Raw genomic sequence first — 20,675 nt, forward strand, 5'->3', positions numbered from 1 at the left:
GCGCAATATATCCACACAGTCTGTATGATAGTGCAGACGGGCGATGATGGGACGAGGGCGCTCTCCGGGCTTCGGCTTCGGCTGGAGGGTGCGGTGCGCCCGGTCCAGGAGAGGCTCCTTCTCCAGGCTGAAAGCCTCCTTGAGCAGAGAGGGAATATCCGTAACAGCAGAAGAGGTGGAAAAATCTTCAGGAATTCCCACGATCCGTATGTTATTGCGCCGGGATCTCGCCTCCAGATCCTCGCATTTACCATCCAGCCTCATCAGTTCAGCTGACAGATGCTCCACTTTAGCCTGTAAGGTTGTGATGTCATCGGTGCAGGATGAAAGAGATGTTTCCATTTCAACCACGGTGTTCTTCAGAGCGCGCACATCAGACTGGATCTTTGTAATGCTTTTTGATAATTCCGACTTCACCGCTTGCAGCTCAGTCTTGATGCTCGACAGGTTTTCATTTAAAGCAGCCTGAAGCTCCGATTTAAAAACAGCCGCCATCTCAACGCGGAGTGATGCGAGCAGCTCGGCCTTAAAGTCGTGTGAAGGAGCGGCCTCGGCGGCCTCGGCCAGGCTGGACGGGGGGTCACCACGAGGCGGGGATGCTGCGTGCGGAGAGGGCCGCGGGGGTGGTGCGGATGGTTTGAGTTTTGGAGGCATTTTGGTCGGCAAAAATACGGGGCCAAAGTAGAATAATGAAGGTCGGGAAAAATAAACCGAAGGAAGATGAAAAAGCTGTACCAAAAATAGATATTTTTAAAGGTTGTTGCAGGAGCTCAAAAAAACACGTCCTAGTCCATTAGTCGCTACACCGGAAGTCTTTCATTATGCACTTTGAGAAAAAAGTCGAAAATGTCGAGAAAAAAGTTGAAATGTTGAGATTAATGTTGAGGTATAATCTCGAGAAAAAAGTCGAAATGTTGAGAAAAAAGTCAAAATTTTGAGAAAAAAGTCAAAATGTCGAGAAAAAAGTCAAAATGCCGAGATTAAAAAGGAAAGGAAAAAGAAGAAGAAGAAAAGAGAAAAAAAGGAAAAAAGAAGAAAAATTTAAAAAAGAAGAAAAAAAGAAGAAAAAAAGGGAAAAAAGGAAAAAAAAATGTCAAACATCATAAGGCTAAAGACAGTAAACATCTAATATTACAAATTTATAAAAGATTACAAAGTTCCAAAAACCATTCCACTTTCCAGGTTAACCAGAAATGTACGGAAGAGTATTAGGGCCAGGCAGGAGAAAAATAAAAAATATTTTAGAGGAGGAAGAGTTTTTTTTCATTATGCACTTTGAGAAAAAAGTCGAAATGTCGAGATTAATGTTGAAGTACAATCTCGAGAAAAAAATCGAAATTATGGAAAAAAAAGTCGTAATGTCGAGATTAAAAAGGAAAGGAAAAAGAAGAAGAAAAGAGAAAAAAAAGGAAAAAAGAAGAAAAATTAAAAAAAGAAGAAAAAAAAGGGGAAAAAAAAGAAAAAAAGGAAAAAAAAGTTCAAATATTTTTGAAAAAGCTCCAGGGAGCCACTAGGGCGGCGCTAAAGAGGCTCTAGAGCGGCGGGTTGCCGACCCCTGTTCTAAACCATACATGATGACAAAGCTTTTTTGCAACAAATCTATCACTTCTCGGGCTTCTACATTTTCAGCCACTCATCGTCTTTCTAAAACTCAAAAGAGTGTCATTTCTTTTCTATCCGTTGCACCAGCGAGACCATAGAAGAGCTGTTCCACGATGAAAGCATCTGTTACAGTTACACAAACCTGTGAGGCCGAACTGCCCAGGGTTTGTCTGGAACAGATCAAACGCATGCGGCCATGAGAAAAGTGTAACAGGATCAATGGAGCGAGAGGAGGTGAAACGTGCTGGTTTTGGGAGAGGGTGTCCAGACAGGAGCCTATTGCTTTAGCAGAGCTTCTGACCTCATCGTCTTGAGGTAAAAACACCAGCTGTGCCGAGGCAGAGAATACGTCATTGTTAGATAGACATGCACAAGTTCACTGAAGCTGTGGACAGGACTTTTATATCCCACTGTGTAAGTTTTAAAGAAAATACTGACCCCTTCCAGCTCAGCGGACCGTCCTTGGATATCCCTCCATCAGTGGAGGAAATTAAATGTAAACCAAACATAACACCTCCAGGAAAAAATAAGATGCAGATTCATTCACAGAAATCGACTCACACCAGCTGGATCTGGAGAAAAATGTTGAGAAAAAAGTCAAAATGTTTAGAAAAAAGTCAAAATGTGAAGAAAAAAAGTCAAAATGTTGAGAAAAAAGTCAAAATGTGGAGAGAAAAAGTCAAAATGTTGAGAAAAAAGTCCAAATGTGGAGAAAAAAGTCAAAATGTGGAGAAAAAAAAGTCAAAATGTGGAGAAAAAAGTCAAAATGTGGAGAGAAAAAGTCAAAATGTTGAGAAAAAAGTCAAAATGTGGAGAAAAAAAAGTCAAAATGTGGAGAAAAAAAAGTCAAAATGTGGAGAAAAAAGTTGAAAATATACCAGTAGAAGTAAGATGGAAGGGGAGGGGGCAAGCTTTCTGTTATGTTTCAAATATTGACAAATGTGACATCTAGAAGTCTGCTTTCTTTAATATTAATACATTGTTGTAGTATTACATGACAGAAAACAAGAACAATCATTGTAGCTTCCCTTTTATATCCATTGGTGACTGCAGCACGTGCAAAGTTAAGATAACCAGCTATTTGTAGCCAAAAACATAACATAATCATGCATATATTATTTCTCTAAATGTCAGTCTATTCCTAAAGGGACAGGCTATTATTAGATGTAAGGAGTATAAACCCCCCCCCCCCCCCCCCCCCCTATTAAAGTGGTATATGCATTTGCAGCAAAATGGCAATTGCACACAGGTTAACATTAATTGCCATACTGGCCTATGCTAGAATAAATTGTTATTTTAAAACTCATTCCATGTAATAGAGTGGATAGGATTCCAACGGACAAACATGAGTTATTTTAACGTTGTGAATGTGCAGAAAGTGTATAAAAATGTACAATCAGTGTCTTACTCTTTCAATCACCAGCATCTTAAGTCTGGAGCGTATGCTGTGCAAACTACTATTTGAGTTTGCAGCCTCTGCTTCCATAGACCTGCTTTAGTACTTAGATATCAATCACAATAAAAGCAAGCGCTACGAGCAATGGCTATGAACTATTTTCCTTTTGCATCTGTTTACAGGAGTTTGACTTGTAACAAGGTGACGGTAAACAGAAGGAGACACCTATGCAGAGTCCTTGTTATACACTTTCTGCACACCTGCAAAGTTAAAATGACCTGTTTGTCTCAGATGACCCGATCCACACTATCACTTAAGTGGAATGACGTCTTTTAGTCTTGTAATAGCCTTAAAATAACATTTTTTTCTGACATAGCTCCGTTGGTAAACATATATTCCTTTATAACTCAAAACTGCTTTTTTTCCAAATCATTTTGGTTCATAACAAACATTTACTCCTACTCTTCTAATAATAGACCTAGGGTTGATTAAACTCTGCGATGTTACTTTAAAAGACTATCAAAGATTATGTGCAGTTCATTAACACTAAAGTCAATATACTGTACTGTTTTGTTGAGCTTGTCCAGCTTTAACAAACTGACATCCGTGCCAAGATTTGAAGAAGTGGCAGATGATGAACATCTGCTGGTTGACTTGTGTCATCATAATATCTACTGCTGTTTGTTCCCTTTAGGAGGAAACCGAGGCACAGATAAAGGCAGAGAAAATCAAGCTTTCACTTGAGAAGCTTAAGGAAGCCAAAGTGAAAAAGGTAAGACAAGCAAACACTGTGATCCGAGTGGGCAGGACTAAAGATTTCAAGATCTAACCCAGGGGCCGGCAACCCAAAATGTTGAAAGAGCCATATTGGACCAAAAACACAAAAAAGAAACAAAAACTGAAAAGTCTTGTATCAGCATTAGAATGAAGGCAACACATGCTGCATGTCTCTAAATTAGTTAGAACTGGGGGAGATTTATGTTTTCATTATGCACTTTGAGAAAAAAGTCGAAATGTCGCGAAAAAAGTCGAAATATCGAGAAAAAAGTTGAAATGTCAAGAAAAAGTTGAAATGACGAGAAAAAAGTCGAAATGTCGAGAAAAAAGTCGAAATGTTGAGAAAAGAATTGAAATGTCGAGAAAAAAGTTGAAATGACGAGAAAAAAGTCTTAATGTTGAGAAAAAAGTCTAAATGTCAAGGAAATAGTCAAAAATTTTTGTGAAAAAAGTCTAAATGTCGAGATTAATGTTGAAGTACAATTCGAAAAAAAAGTTGAAATGCCGCGAACAAAGTCGAAATGTCGAGAAAAAGTTGAAATATCGAGAAAAAAGTCTAAATGTTGAGAAAAGAATTGAAATGTTGAGAAAAAAGTCTAAATGTCGAGAAAAAAGTCTAAATGTTGAGAAAAAAGTCTAAATGTCGAGGAAATAGTCAGAACTTTGTGAAAAAAGTCTAAATGTCGAGATTAATGTTGAAGTACAATTCGAGAAAAAAGTCGAAATGTCGAGAAAAAAGTCGAAATGTCGAGAAAAAAGTCGAAATGTCGTGAAAAAAGTCAAAATTTCGAGATTAAAAAGGAAAGAGAAAAGGAAGAAAAAAAGAAAAAAAAAGGAAAAAAGAAGAGGAAAAAAGAAAAAAAGAAGAAAAAAAGAGAAGAAAAAATTAGAAAAAGGAAAAAAAGAAGAAAAAAAAAAGAAAAAAAAGGTCAAACATTTTTGAAAAAGCTCCAGGAGCCACTAGGGGTTGCCGACCCTTGATCTAACCTGATAAACACGCTACTATTAAAGACTCTATGTTCAAACATAGCAGGACTCTGTCCTTTCTTTTCTTTGGAAGGGGCCATCAATCATAGTAATGGATGGCTACTCTCATCCAGCCCTTATCCTGCATGACGGTTAGATTTCCTCTTTAGGTGATTTGGGGCTTCAGACCTTTTAATTGGCACAAAAAAGCACATGAATTCGGGTTTGCATGCAAAGCACAAGATCTACAGTTTGACAGAAAAAAACACATTTAGTGTTGATGTCTGACTGCTCTGCAGGATTACTCACAAGTTCCCCAGTCAAAGTGTTAATTATAAATTCTGAAACTTGAAAGAAACTAGCAAATAAAACCTTCTCCAACATGTCATATTTGCTGGAGAACCACAGCACGGCCACTTCCGCATGCACATCTGTGTTCAGGCTGTGAGATGGAGGTTGTGGGAGATATTTGTGTTGCTGGAGGCCTCAAGTTTCAGATGTTGCCACTGGTTTCTGGCCTTGTTTTCAGCATGGACTGTTGCACGAGGAAATACTAAGAGCCAAAACATTTGAAAACCAGGGACATTTCATTCAACCACATTTTTATGTTTGAGATTGAGGTCCTGATTGAGTGACCCTGTGGTCTAAAACTTTTGATCCCCCACTAATATCAATGAAACCCACATTTTAAGGAAGAAAACTGTCAGGCAACAACTGGCAGACTTTATTTCTGGGAAAATCATAAGCATTTCAAAGCTGGATTTGTCTCTGTTTGATAATAACTGTGACTGCACACCAGAGTAAAAGGGAATCACATCCAGCTCTCTGGGTCAGGAGCAGAGAGTCTACTAAAGAAATTAGTTCAAAACCAGAAGGGAGAGACAGAGGAGGTGCTCCAACTCCATTATAGCTAGCATTAGAAAGCAGGGACCTTTTTTCAGTGTGCAGAGCCTGATTTTAAACTGGAAAAAGCTGCCTGTGCTCAAAAGCTGGATTTCATGTCTAACTCTGGTCATTTGTTGCTGTCCACAAGTTCAATTCATCACAGAGAAGGTATCATATCATATTTAGCAATTTTCTTTCTGTAAACATTCTGCTTTTTGTCTGCGGGTTGGATGAGAAAATAGTACTTCCTATGTTGTAACGCTAAGCCAGGGAAGCCTTGCTTAAGGGGAACATCTAACTTCTGTACCAAGATAGAAAGAAAGAAAAACAAATTTCCCACATGGGAGTACACCAGAAACCCACTTAACATATTATAACTATCATTTTAAAGTACTTGTTTAAATTCTCAGAAAATTAAATTAAACTTCAGGTTCAGGCTGAAACTGCAGATTCACATTTTTTTAACTTCACAAACTTTATTTTATGGGAAAAAAAATGTTAATTTCTATCTGATTAAGAAGATTTAAAAATGAAATGAAATTGTTGTTTTTTGTGGCAGTTGGTGGTGAAGGTGCTAATGAACGACGGCAGCTCGAAGACGCTGATGGTGGATGAGAGGCAAACGGACTGGACTGGAGCCTGTGTGAAACCAACCAGGAGCGGCAGCTCGGTGAGCCGCCGCCGCCCATCCTGCAGCTACGCTGGGGGTTCATGACAAGACATGGAGAGGTGGAAGTAACACAAATAGAATAATAAAAATGGACTTGATGGAAAAAAACATGTAGCAGTGATGTAAATAGTACGACGGAGTATTAGGGCCAAACTAAGACAAAAAAAAAATTGGAAATTACGAGAATAAAGTCATAATATAATGAGAATAAAGTCGTAATGTTGCGAGAATAAAGTCATAATGTTGCGAGAATAAAGTCTTAATATTACGAGAATAAAGTCGTAATATTACGAGAATAAAGTCGTAATATTACGAGAATAAAGTCGTAATATTATGAGAATAAAGTCGTAATATGAGAATAAAGTCGTAATATTATGAGAATAAATTTGTAAAATTACGATAATAAAGTTGTAATATTACGAGAATAAAGTCGTAACATTATGAGAATAAAGTCGTAATATTACGAGAGTAAATTCGTAAAATTACGAGAATAAAGTCGTAACATTACGAGAATAAAGTCCTAACATTACGAGAATAAAGTCGTAATATTACGAGAGTAAATTCGTAAAATTACGAGAATAAAGTCATAATGTTGCGAGAATAAAGTCGTAATATTACGAGAATAAAGTCGTAACATTACGAGAATAAAGTCGTCATATTACGAGAGTAAATTCGTAAAATTACGAGAATAAAGTCGTAACATTACGAGAATAAATTTGTAAAATTACGAGAATAAATTTGTAAAATTACGAGAATAAAGTCGTAATATTACAAGAATAAAGTCGTAACATTATGAGAATAAAGTCGTAATATTACGAGAGTAAATTCGTAAAATTACGAGAATAAAGTCGTAACATTACGAGAATAAAGTCGTAACATTACGAGAATAAAGTCGTAACATTACGAGAATAAAGTCGTAACATTACGAGAATAAAGTCGTAGTATTACGAGAGTAAATTCGTAAAATTACGAGAATAAAGTCGTAACATTACGAGAATAAATTCGTAAAATTACGAGAATAAAGTCGTAACATTACGAGAATAAAGTCGTAATATTATGAGAATTAAAATGAGGAATATTGAGCATCTTGTGAAGTTATATTTATATATTTATAATATATTTAATATTACGACTTTATTTTCAAAATGTTACGACTTTATCCTCGTAATATTATGACTTTATTCTCGTAATTTCCATTTTTTTTGTCTTAGTTTGGCCCTAATACTCCGTCGTAAAATAGAAATGACAAATTATGAAATAACTGAATTAACTTTAAAGTTAAAGGAACCATAAGAGCTATAAAAACAGCGAATGAAAGCAGCATCACTCATCAATGACCTAAGTTGGCTTAAGTTTCTACTGATAAAAGCATTTTATATAAAGGCTGGAATTCATGCTGACATTGAAATGAAATGTCTTTCTGTCTTATTTCCTCAAATAATAATCTTTATTTATCGGTATATATCTCACAAAACACACTGAAATTAGTCACCGTCAGTAGTTACACCGGGCTGTGTCTGGGGAGCAATCAGGGCAGTTAGCTCCAGTTAGCTCCAGGGCCTAGTGGTTCACCACCGTGGTCAGGAAAAACGAGAGGAGACCGCACACTCTTGCTCCCTAGTGCAGATTTATTTAGCACATCATTACGTGGTAACGTTTCGAGCTCATTTTGCTCTTCTTCAGACCACCGTGGTCAACCTGGGACCTGAATCTGGGTCTTCCAAACCCGAGCCCACCCCCGTAACCACCAGACCACCACAACTTCCCAAATAGTGAGCTGAGCCATTGAAGAAGACAATAGACATTAAGTATAAGGTGTGATAACAGGGGCTAGAGACCTGAAAAAAACTCATTTATAACTTTTCTGAAGCCCATTCGAGGGTCTCAAGCCTCTAGATTGCTCTACATTAATAGGACACGTCTGTCCAGGTCCAGTTAATCCAAGGTTCAGTTATTTACTAATTTATAACACATTTATTACATGTTTATAACACAAAGGGGGGTAGGCTCAGTTATTTACTAATTCATAACATGTTTATAACACATTTATTACATGCTTATAACACAAAGGGGGGTAGGTTCAATTATTTACTAATTTATGACACATTTATAACATGTTTATGACACATGACGTCACCGCAGCTCCCCGTGAAGCTGGGCCCCCACCCCACGCAAAATTCAGTGAAAATATTCTCAACCATTTGTGCTGCGTTAGTGCTGGTTTGTGCAGAAAGAAATTTTGTTTGTGCTGCTTTAGTTTTGAAGATATCATGTTATTTTTCAAAGGTCATTCAAAGTTCATGCACCCCCCCGACTTTGTCCAAAATAGGTGAAGCGGTGCAGGGAGCGTCGTTCTCGTGAATGAAATGAGGACATTTCATTGATGAAAAAGGAAGAATGTAAGAGGAGATCTATTTTTGTTTTAGCTGAAGACAATTTCAAGGAGTTTCGCTACTGTGCTTTGGTTTTTGATATACAGTAGGCTAGACCATAATTTTTAAAGATCCAACAAAATTCACGCAACCCCCGAAATGGTTTCTTTTATTTTTTGTCAAATTCCATCAGACAGAAAACCGGACAAATAAATAATCATAGATAGAAAGCTTTTGTATTGTTTTAAGAACTGTGTTGTGGTCTCATGATAAATTCATAGACAACGTCATCATCCAGCTTTTGCCCTGTTTATCAACTCAATGTTCAATAAAGTTTTTTGTATACATTTCAACAATGTTTGTATCTTTTTTGTGTGGGAAAAACTTTGGTCTTTGTTCTTTAGCTCTAAAATATTCAAATAGTTTTTAAATGGTTCTCAAAACCCTGATCTAATATCTGCACCTGGACAGAGTCGGAGGGCTGGCTGCGGTGACGTCATCGTGTCATAAACCGGTTATATCTTCAAAACTAAAGCAGCACAAACGATGTTTTTCTCTGCACAAACCAGCACTAACGCAGCACAAACAAACTAGACCATTTTGGTTAATTTTGGACAAAGTCGGGGGGCTGCGTGACGTAATCGTGTCATAATTAACCCGTTATATCTTCAAAACTAAAGCAGCACAAACTAAATTTCTTTCTGCACAAACCAGCACTAACGCAGCACAAACGGTTGAGAATATTTTCACTGAATTTTGCGTGGGGTGGGGGGCCAGCTTCACGCAGGTAACTTAATACTGTGAGATATGAAATTGTACATTTATCGATCAGATACGTAAAAAGGATTTTATTACATCCCCCCAACAGTGTTTGACGTCAGAGACACTGAATTTAAATGTACTTACTTCTTAGCTTGTGTCTCTAGTAAACAGATTTCGTGCCATCTTCTCTCTCCGATACTTAGAAGGTATGACGGGCAGGTATTCTTGTGATGTTTTATCACAACATGACAGCTGGAGATGTAATGTGTCTGGATTACGCACCAAGAAGTGGTTCTGTAACACAGCTGACTGGTGAAAAAGGAGTATGTAGGAAAATGTGACCTCTGAATATCCTGACAGTCACAGTTGTTTTTTATGAGTCCTGAGTAAACACGCCCCCACGGCGATACGATATGTAGTTACGCTTATTGTCTTAAAGAAAGGATGGATAGAGTGTGTCTCTGCAGGCTTTACTGGCATAAGATAGAGAAATGAATACTTGTGGTGATGATGCTACACTGACAAGTAAGCCTAAGAAATCCAGTAAAAACATGACAGCTACGACTAGACAGCAAATACATCAACAACACACTCTGGCTGAAGATTACTGCTTTGACAACATCAGGAATCACTGCATTTCTATATGAACGGGAAAGTAAATATATACACAAACACTGTGGAGTTCATTATCCTGATCCGGATGATGGACTGTGTTTGTTCTGGCAGCCAGAGAGCAGCGAGCTCAATGAAACTCTGATCTTACTGGCATCCATCTCCCTCCTCCCTGCTCTCCTCTCTGATTCTCTCCCGATCCCTCTCTTGGTTACTCATGCACAAGCAGTGGATACAGATGGCTTTCATTTGCTGGATCGGACACCGTCAGTCATCCTCTCTGTCATGTGGAAATAGAAGCCTTATGATCTCAGTCCTGAGTCTGAGCCGTCTGAGCTATATTTACTTCAGTTGCTGGACTTCGCCATCATCAGATCCTCCTGTTAACATCAGCTTTCAAGCAGATTTAAAAAAAAAAAGGATAAGTCAGATTTTCGCCTGACGGATCTTGCACATTGACTTCGTTTACGCCGTCCTTAAAAGGTTTTAACAAAACATAGCTGGTAAAGCCAAAGTAAATGTAGCTTTGCTTTTTGGCTTTTATCTGTGGGTGTATATATATATATATATATATATATATATATATATATATATATATATATATATATATATATATATATATATATATATGCATGCATGCATACGGGTCAATGACGAATAAGGATTTTCAACAGGTAAAATAATAAATAATAAAAAAAAGAATATCTATTGCAGTAGTTCAAACATTAAGAATGTTGTGTAAATTAAGTGATTTTTGTCAAGATGAATTGGCACTAGCCTTAAAAAAAGTCATGTGGTGTAATATGATTCATATTAAAATAAATTTAGATAATAAATAGTTTTCAGTATTATACAAAAATGGTTATTTTAATGGTCGCATCACATGATATTTCATAAAATGGACATCAGTCAAACTTTGTTTGTATATTATGATGGAAATATAAATATAAATGTGTATAAATCTTATACACTACAAGTCATTTTGGAAATTATGCCAGATAGGGCAGAAGATTGATTTAAATACATTTAGAGTGATTTCAAACGAAGTTTTCAAAACAAGAGTCGTGGTCGGACGGTCGCACCACATGACATTTTGACGCTTAAAACAACAACAAAATCCCAAATAACTAGTATTTTTTGTAAAATTCAAGTGAGTCCATATGTGGGACAGGTAGTTCATATATATGGTATTTTTTATATCCATTTAAACCTTTTTTGAATTGAAACAAAATCAGTTTTTCTGAAAATATAGGAGTCATGTCATGTCATTGAGCCATACATAAAAAGCAGTGGGAAGCTCTGACAGGAAGAGGTCCAGCAGACCCAAAGCCACAACAGTATCAGAAGACAAGTTTTTGAGGCGACAAGACACCAGCTCCAAGCACAACTTAAGAGTTTCAGTTGCAGTGAAGAGTTGCAGGTTTGACAGCTCAAGTTGTAATAAAAGTTTCAGTTGCATGAAAGCTTTTGCAAAGACATCTGGATGAAAAAAAAAAGGAGAGAATCTTGCCTGGGCCATGAGCCACCCCCAGTGGATTGTTGTATGCTGAAGCGTAGGGGAAAGGATGGTCCGTCAGTGTGTGACGTCAACTGTCTAACATGGGGGAGGAAGCATGATGGTCGGGGGCTGTTTAGCTGGATCCTGAGTGAGAGGCTTCAGCTATCCCGGCATTGTGCAGCACCATGTAGTACACTTTGGTACGGGCCTCGTTGGTCAGGGGTTTATCCTACAGCAAGATAATGACTCAAAACACAAGTCCAAGCTGTGCCAGATCTACCTGAGGAAAACAAGATTGTAAGTTTAGAAATTATGGACCAGACTGAAAACCCCATCGAGTAGCATTGGGACGGACCGGACAGAAGATTGAAAGAAAAACACATTTTTATGAGAACTTCTGCAACAGAGCTGGGAAGAACTTTCTGAAGGACATTTGACTTTAATTTAAAAAAGAATGTCTCAGGTGTGTTGGTTGTTTATATCTCCCAAAGGTGGCTACTTTAACAGCTCTGGGTACTGTAATAAAAAAAAAAAAAAAGAAATAGCTTCATATAGAAGATGGAGGAATGATTAACTGTGGAACAAGTGCAAAAAGAAATAAAGCTGCAAGCAGCGATGAACGGGCCCTCGCACTCATGGCCACCGTCCCCCATAAGCATATCAGAAATGACACCACCCACAACTTTCTATGTCAAACCATTCAAAAGCTATGGCAGAAAATAGGAACTATGAAATATCGACCAATCAGAAGAAGGGACGGGGCTAATTTGCACCAATTATGGTCAAGGACTCAAAACCGAGTCCGATGACACCACCCACGACTCTTTATGTCAAACCATTCAAAAGTTATGGCAGAGAAAAGTATTCTAGGGGGCGCTGTTGAGCCATATTGCCACACCCGTTAATGCAAACCATGAAATATCAAATTTATCACCAGGCCTGGCTTGCATGCAAAATTTGGTGACTTTTGGGGACCTATCAAATATGGACCAATCAGATGAAGGGGGGGCGCGCTTTTTGGCGTCTAGCGTTGCCACGGTAACGCTTTTGAAAGAGAAAAGTAATGCGCGTCGTCGCAGGATGGAGACGCATATTTTGATAACACACCTGGGTGCACGTTACGGTTCAGGCCGTATTAACTGCCGAAGGAATGGCATAAATTGCGCCCAAATTACGCGATTAATTCAAAATGTTCAAAATGGCCGACTTCCTGTTCGGTTTCGGCCATGGCGCCAAGAGACTTTTCTTTAAGTTGCGACATGATACAGGTGTGTACCGATTTTCGTGCATGTGCATGTGCATGTGCAAAATTTGGTGACTTTTGGGGCACGTTTAGGGGGGCAAAAAGGCCTTCCTTTGGTCAGAAAGAATATAGAATAAAGAAAGAAGAAAGAAAAAATTCCTACAGATACAATAGGGCCTTCGCACTGTAAGTGCTCGGGCCCTAATGATAAAATATGTGTGTGTTTCCCTTTGGCCAACACCTTAACCATATCACTGCACATATTCAAATTAGCACCGTCACTTACAGATTACTATTTCTTGCAGACCATCCAAACAAAACCTCTTCTCTGCAGACAGTTTGACTCATGACAACGAGGGGTGGATGAGATCTCATCACCTCTATGACTGACTACACAACACAACCTCATCGAAGTGGAAAATGTTTCCAGAAATTACACAACACGACCTCATCGAATTGGAAAATGTTTCCAGAAATACATTTTTAAAGTGTGTAAATTCCCCCATCGTGTTACATGTGTTCTGACTGGTAACAACTCAAGTGACCTTTAATCTTTATCAACTAAAGGTCAGGCAAAGTCACGGCCAATAAACACCCCCAGAGCTCAACGGCAACACGTCTTCAAACAAAGCGTAGCTGTAAAAGTCACCCATGTGCTCAACACTGCTGAAACGTGCCATGTGCTTCATACGCTTCAAAGGGATTTCTGCTCCGGCAGCAAAGTCACCCCATCTGTTTAATGACTGTAATAGCCAGACTGTAGACTGGAACCCTGGCAGCAATTTCTGTAATGCTTACCTCTGGCTCAGCTGGTAACCTGTAATTGGAGACGGTGCCTAAACTGCAGTTAAATGCTCACTGTGTGTTGGAGATCTGAAATGCTAAGTGGTGGGTGGGCAGAGAAAGGAGGAGGAAAGTGCTCTTATGTGTTTTAAACATTTTGTGCTGTTTTAAAGTCGTTCCTGGAAATGGAGAGGCTTGTATCCTGTCCTGAATTCGGTCAATTTGAAACAGAGGATTTAAGAGCCCCGAGACTGACTTTGAACTGAACTCAGCCGATTCAAAGATTTTGTGGACTTGTTTTTTTAACTTTTGAAGAGGTACTAGACTTATTATGGCTACGCTCCAGTTATTACCCGACACATTACATCAGTAGCTGCTTGTAAGTGACGATGAATAATATTTTCTTTTTGGTGTGGCCCTTTGTGGTTTGTATAGAGGAAAAAAAAAAGAGAACTACTACGACTTGGATACATTACTGTTTTAAACCGGCCGTGATGAAGGCTGGGAGCTGTTGGGTTGCTGCTCGGTCAAAACAATTCAGTTCAGTTCAATATTACATTAATACAATTTATGTTACATGACTTGTTATACTCAGACTTCTTTTTGTCATTGGACCCATTTAGGCAGATTCTCAGGTATTGGTGTAACTTGTAAAATTTAGATTGGAATAAATAATAAAATAATAAAAAAGAAAACAATAAATAATAAAAACAACAATAAATAATAAAAAAGAAAACGTATGTATGTATGTATGTATGTATGTATGTATGTATGTATGTATGTATATGGTTTGAATGTTAACATATTACAGGACATCATATTCTCCTTCTTATAATAAATATATAATAATAAATATTATTACATATAATAAATATATCATACATTTTTCGATATAAAATCAAGTATAAATGTGGAATAAGAGCAATACAACGTCTGACCACATGGAGGCAGCATATCACATGAAAGTTATACAAAGTTTAGTTTGTACACTCAAAAATTGCATGCACAGCATACAAATGAGTACTCTCCCAATATACAGTACATGTGCTATTGTGCTGTTACATGAAATGACGATGGTAAACTTTCTTATTTCTTTTTTTGTGTGATCATTGACACCGAAGATAAACTGCAATCCTATTCTAAACTGAAAACATAGCTAATTCTAGCTACACTACTTCTACAAGAGTGCTACGTCTCCAGAAAGTTTTCTGACCGATGTGAGTGAACCATCCGGGTTATTGCAGTTACTTTTCAAGAAGAGAATCGTCAGTGGGAATGCACTTTTGCACTCAAGTGTAAGTGTCCAATAATGCAATTTAGAAAACCGCCCAGGTGCCGTCTGCTGGAGTACGATACAATCAAGCACACTGTGAGAAAGTGAGCAACCCCTCCCCTTCTCACCATCACCATCGCTCTGGTTCCTCACATTTGGTGTCAGGAGTGGGATCTTTGGCGCCACCTGAAAACCCCTTCTTCCCACTAGAGGTGTGTGTGAGGAACCAGAGCGGCCTCCCCACGTAAAAGGGGACAAGGCAAAACTGGACCTGGGTGATGAGGTGTAAAAAAACCTTGCAGAGCGTAGAATGCCAAAAAATAAGGCTTTTTATTTTGTGTAAAAAACAGACATACAGGCGGAAGGCAAAATCTGTATTCTGGAAAAAGACACAATGGGGCATAGCCTCGCAACAAGCTTCCTCCATTCAGCAGCCCCCTTTCTGGTATACAGCTGCAGTTTATAAACCCAGGCAGGGTGGAGAGGTTGATTGGACACAGGTGTACCACAATCAGTAGAACCAGGCACACCTGTGTGCTGCTCCCCCGCAGACCACGCCCAGTCCTCCACTCTGCCACACACATTAAAAAAATGTACGGTGATGGTGAGAAGGGGAGGGGTTGCTCACTTTCTCACACTTCCCTCCCCCTCTGGAGTCTCGCCAACCCCGTTGCGAGACAGGAAAACGGCCATTTCCTCCGGTTGCCGGCCGCTTCCTCCCGGTATCCGAGGACGCTTCCTCCCGGTATCCGAGGACGCTTCCTCCCGGTATCCGAGGACGCTTCCTCCCGGTATCCGAGGACGGTTCCTCCCGGTATCCGAGGACGGTTCCTCCCGGTATCCGAGGACGAGTGTATCAAATTTAATAGTAAGAAGTTTTGGTGAGATTCAGTAATGTCAAAATTTTTTTTGTAGTTTTGTTTTGTAGGACTTATTTCAGAGCTGCAGCGTATTTGTTTCTTTTAAAAAATTTAATATAAACGAATGAATGAGTATACAATAATAAAGGATAAGAAGGATATAAATTATACTAACATAAGTTTTCTGCAAGTCAAGTTTATTTGTATAGCACATTTAATGCACAAGACCATTAAAAGTGCTTTACATAAAAACAAAATGTGCATTAGAAGTAAAAACGTTTAAAAGCAGAAGTTAAAGACGGACATAATGTGAAAAATAATAAAACAAATGAAACAAAAGTTACAGTGCATTGTGGGAGATTAGTTAATTAGAAATCTCTAAATTAGGTAAAGTAGCTGGTAAGACGGTACATTACTAATGCTTAGGTAAAAGTAGTAGACATTTTAAGGTCACCTTGAAACAGTGATCTTGGCATGTTTGTTGTTATAACGGAACCCTCTACAATCTTACATGAACTCATTTAATGGGTTTGGTCTGTTGGCACAGACAAATAGGCGGGTTGGAAAAGCAGTGAGATATGCTCATTTTTAAAGGACTCCATCACTTTCTCCAACAAAAGGCAGATCTGGTTTTTACAGCACGTCTCTATTAATTTATATTTTTAACATTTGAAAAGAGTTTCCAACTTTCCCTCTGGGCTTTTTCCTTCGGTGAAAACAAGGGCTCGAGCTATGAAATGAGGTCAGAGTATTCCAGTCACACAGAGACAAAAGTTTGGAGTCTGAGGTTCACGGGGTTGTTGGAAAGGACACGACACATTTTCTGCTCTTGAAGCTAGTGGCTAAAGTTTTATAATATTATTCAGTATTTTTAAACTAAATAAAGGTTAGGTAATCTTTTCACCGAGCCAATACACGGTGGCATGGTTGATAAAACTAACAGGAGATTTTCTGCATTTTCTGAAATACTAAACTGGATATATTATCATTTGTGCTGAATATGTTCCCACTTGTGTATAATTCTGATTATTGTTCAGTTTGTGCCTCAGTTTCCAACATGTGGAAAAGAAGTTGCTTACAGAAGACTTGAACAATGATGCAAAGCTAATTTAAGCTGCAAGCAGCGATGAACGGGCCCTCGCAATCATGGCCACCGTCCCCATAAGCATATCAGAAATGACACCACCCACGACTTTCTATGTCAAACCATTCAAAAATTATGGCAGAAAATAGGAACCATGAAATATCAACCAATCAGAAGAAGGGGCGGGGATAATTTGCACCAATTATGGTCAAGGACTCAAAACCATGTCCGATGACACCACCCACAAGTCTTTATGTCAAACCATTCAAAAGTCCATCCATCCATCCATTATCTATACCCGCTTTATCCTTTGCAGGGTCACGGGGGTCTGCTGGAGCCTATCCCAGCTATTTTCAGGCGAGACCATTCAAAAGTTATTGCAGAAAATCTGAAGTATCACATATCAACCAATCAGAAGAAGGGGCGGGGCTAATTCATGCCAATGAAGGTCAAGTACTCAAAACCGAGTCAGATGACACCACCCAGGACTCTTTATGTCAAACCATTCAAAAGCAGAGAAAAGTTTTCTAGTGGGCGCTGTTCAGCCATCTTGCCACGCCCATTAATACAAACCATGAAATATCAAATGTATCGCCAGGCCTGGCTTACATGCAAAATTTGGTGACTTTTGGCAAACTATCAAATATGGACCAATCAGATGAAGGGGGGGCGCGCTTTTTGGCGTCTAGCGTCGCCACGGTAACACTTTTGAAAGAGAAAAGTAATGCGCGTTGTCGCAGGATGGAGATGCACATTTGTATATGTATAACACACCTGGGTTCACATTACGGTTCGGGCCGTATTAACTGCAGAAGGAATGGCATAAATTGCGCCAAAATTACACGATTCATTCAAAATGGCCGACTTCCTGTTCGGTTTCAGCCATGGCTCCAAGAGACTTTTCTTTAAGTTGCGACATGATACAGGTGTGTACCGATTTTCGTGCAGGTACGTCAAACCGTACCTGCACCTATCACTGATCACAGCTTGGCTTGGTGATTAGTTGTTACCTCACAGCTAGAAGGTTCTTGGTTTGAATCTTTTTTGCATGGAGGTCGCATGTTTTGGCTGTTTGTCTACACGTAATGGACAAATGACCAGTCCAGGGTGAACACATGCCTGTTCCCCAAAGGGAACTGGGGCTGCAGTGGAGTGACAATAGCGGCTGAACGTATGCAGTCGAGATGGAAAGAAGGTGATGTCTTCCTCTAAATTTGTCGACAACGTTGCCGTCGTTGCACCTCTAGATAAACGGTTTTATATTTGTATTCTTTATAGGAGCACACGTGAACATGGAAACAAGGCATCAAAGTTATTTTACTCTCCACTAAAGTGATAAATAAACCAAGAGTCCAGTATGATGAACAACAATTAGACCTTCAGATCTTTTTACATAATCTTTCTGCAATCAGTAATTAACTTTATTCAATTCTTGCAGAACTTTTATCTCTGGAAGAAGGATAAGAACGCTCTCAAAGACAAAGGACAAAGATAAGGAAATATTAATACAGGTAACACACACACAACACACACACACACACACACACACACACACACACACACACACACACACACACACACACACACACACACACACACACACACACACACACACACACACACACACACACACACACACACACACACGCACACGGAAATCTTTAAATCTTTAAAGTGACCCCTTGCATCACTCCGTCACCTGTGCAGGAGAACTTCTGCGGGACGTCCATCATCGTACCTGATCTCGAGGGAGTCCTGCACCTCAAAGAAGATGCAAGAAGTCCTGGAAACAGCGGCTCTTCCAGCTCAGAACCTCGGGAATTTATTACGTCCCCAAAGGGAAGACCAAGGTCAGTGGGGGGAGATGAGACACACAGTCAGAAGCAGTGAGATATGAAAACCCTGCAGATATAATCAGATTTTTCTCTGTCAACTTAAAAGCTTGATGAAATACCTGTCAGGTTTCGCTACCCCTCTGTTTTTCTAATATAGTCTTCCCGGCTTATCAGGTCTTCTCTTGTTTCAAGCGCTTCTCAATACAACTTTTCTACATCACATATCTCAGATCTCTTGGCAGCTCCGTCTCCTAAACATGCCGGTGGTCGAGGACATTAAACCTCACCACTTCACTGATCTTCATATTAAGTTCAGTGTACCAGAAAATGACAAAGAAAAAGATAATGTTCTAATAAAGTCCTCCTTTCTATCTTTCCAGTCATCCCGTGACCTCGTCTGCTTTGTCCAGTTCGACAACTTGAACGTCTACTTCGCCAAAGACTTCAACAAATACAAGGCACCCACCGACTTCTGCTTTGTTCTGAAAGTAAGTCCACTTATCAACGTCTCACAGCTTCATGCCTCTTCTTCTACATTTGATAAGCTGCAACTTCCCCAGGGATGCTGAAAAAAGCCTTTATCTTACATTACCAAAGATTTTAATGCAGAACTGAATATTGCCGTGTGGCCGGCTATGCAGCTGTTTGCTTTACTGGGAATTTGCTGTAAATAGTTTAATTTGAAGAACTGAAAGGAAACTGTCTCAATGAGTTTAGCTTTTCTTTTAAACAATTTACATGCATTTATTTAAGATGAATTAAAGTGAGAATAGCTGCAATGCGGAGGTACTTACAGTAGGCCTGTTTTGAAAAAATGGATTTCCTAATTCTAAATCGATTCTCATATTAATTCCTAAAAATCGATCCGTATGTCTAAAGATCGATTTAAACTTTTTTTTTTTTTTTTATTTATGTATTTTTTTTTTTGTTATTTTTTTGTTTATCCCCAAAAAAGGAATGTTTTGTTGGACACGAGAATAACTGGTGCCATGTTTTTGTCTTTTAAATATGTTTAAAGGTATGAAAACATTAAAGTGTTAGGTTATAATTGCATAAAATTGTCTATATCTCATTACTTTATATACTGTCTTGGGGTTACATTTGCAAAAAATGCTAAAAACCAAATGCTCAAAAATTAAAAACCAAAATAAAAACGGAATGTTGGAAAAAATAAAACCGATTTCATCCGTCTCTGTTTCCTCCCTGGATCTGTTTGGTAATTCTGACCCACATGATGTTTCTGTTTCAGTTCTATCAGCATTCTGGGAGCTGATTGGTCCTTACAGCATCATTAGCTGCCAATACCTGCTGTTTAATCTCAATATAATACTAGTAGTAATATTTTGCATAACTACAGTACAGTCATATAATTCATGCAACAGCTCAAAAAACAGTTTTAATAACACTAACCCAAATCAATATTGGAATTGAATCGAATCGGATCAAATCTTGATAATCGATTCGGAATCTTAAGAATCGGAATCGAATTGATTCTTGACATTTGAATCGATCCCCAGCCCTAACTTACAGTATGTATGCAAGATTCAGTAACGCTGACATGACAAAAAACAAGAATTTTGTCTCTGGTAATGTGGATGTGAAAGTCTGCGTCCTTCATTTTCTTGGGGAAACATTAGAACGAACACTGAACATTAGACTAGATATTGAGGAGTAGAGCAAAAAACAGCTGAAATAAAGATTTCAGAAACAAACACCTCCCAGAGTGGATGCTGCAGAAGACCAGCGTCCTGTGGTTTGGGAGGCAGCTTGTTGAAGATGAACACTTGATAACAATGATATGAATCTGATAATAGTGAAGCTGTCTTAAGCTTTCAAAGTGTTACATTTGAGTGTGTTTGACAGATTGTCCTTGATAACAGCCGGGGTGTTATGAGCTGCTAAAAACTGCAACAACTCAAGACCGACCTCGCTGCAGTTTTAGCTTCATCTTTAAACGTTGTGAGAAGCTGCTGCAGATAATTTATAACTAATAATTTCCCTTTAAACGAAAACTCTGCTTCCTCTTTAAGGAGGAAAACTGTATAATCAATATCAAT

The 20,675-nt window shown here is 38.7% G+C and overlaps 1 pseudogene; it reads left to right on the top strand.

Annotated features, from left to right (window-relative positions):
* LOC133423402 (amyloid beta A4 precursor protein-binding family B member 1-interacting protein-like) overlaps positions 1–20,675 on the top strand; it is a 48,859-nt pseudogene that overhangs the window by 26,945 nt on the left and 1,239 nt on the right.

This window comes from Cololabis saira, chromosome 22 (genome assembly GCF_033807715.1).
Source record: "Cololabis saira isolate AMF1-May2022 chromosome 22, fColSai1.1, whole genome shotgun sequence".
Lineage (NCBI taxonomy): Eukaryota > Metazoa > Chordata > Actinopteri > Beloniformes > Belonidae > Cololabis > Cololabis saira.